The sequence below is a fragment of the Poecilia reticulata genome, linkage group LG21 (genome assembly GCF_000633615.1).
Source record: "Poecilia reticulata strain Guanapo linkage group LG21, Guppy_female_1.0+MT, whole genome shotgun sequence".
Classification (NCBI taxonomy): Eukaryota; Metazoa; Chordata; class Actinopteri; order Cyprinodontiformes; family Poeciliidae; genus Poecilia; species Poecilia reticulata.
The window spans coordinates 2,028,986-2,030,087 of NC_024351.1; positions in this window are offsets into that span (position 1 = coordinate 2,028,986).

Here is a 1,102-nt window from a genome sequence, read left to right on the forward strand (position 1 = left end):
GTGTGTGTTTTATATGAGTGTGTGTTTTATATGAGTGTGTCCACAGTTTGTGCATTCGTCGTGTTTGCAGAGCGACGGCTGCTCTCTGCCTTCTTTCTCATGTAAATCTGAGCTCTAAAGCGCTGCGGCGTCAGGTCGCTCCATCTCCTCTCTTCTAATGACTCTCCTCCGTCTGCAGGACGTCGGCCCCCATAATCAGGTTAAGGAGCCCTGGGGGCCTCTGGGGGCCTCTGGGGGCCTCTGCGGGCCCCTGAAGTCCGACCATGCTGCTGCGAACGGCTGCAGGATCAAAAAAACCCAGAATATAAATTTCACGGCTGGAAACGGGGCGAGGGGTTTTCTGAGCGCTGCAGCTTTTTCATTTCATCCTTTTTTTCTTGTTCTTGTTCATGATGTCATCTTTTCACTCCTTTAATTTATTATTTCCTTATTCTAAAGTTTTCTCGTGTTTTAAGACATAGCTGCGAGTTTGAACCAGATCTATTTATCTTATAGTCAGAACTTTTATCCACAACAGCCTAAAAAATTTGATTTTAGGTTTAAGTTTCCTTCGTCAGTTTTTGCATCATCATATCTCCAATTCTTTACCCACTGTTACATTATTGTTTGGTCAAATATCATTTTATACAAATAAAAACTACACTAAAGGTCTGCTGTTAAAGTCTTGTATTAAATATGAACACAACATCAAATTACTGTATTTTCTGGACTATAAGGCGCATATAATAGACGCTTCAGTTTGGGTTGCCAGTTTGTTCCGTACTCTATTATTACACATCCACATTTATAAAATAGTGATCCCCTGAGTGCTTTATATAGTACTCTGCCCCAGTCATTGTTTCACTCACGGTGTTGGTGTTGTGATATTGTGCCCAACTGCATTCTGGGTAACACAGACCAACCGACACGCCGCAGTCTCTGTCTCTCTTCCCCCGCCCCTCCGCCCCTCCTGGCTTTAAATGTATTTTCAAACTTTATTAACAAACCAACGTTCTGACAACTATGCACCCAGCATGCACCGCGCACTTCTTCTTCTACGGGGGAAAATGAAGTCGGCGGCTGCTTACCGTAGTTGCTAGACCTGTAGTGGCTCAATATTGGT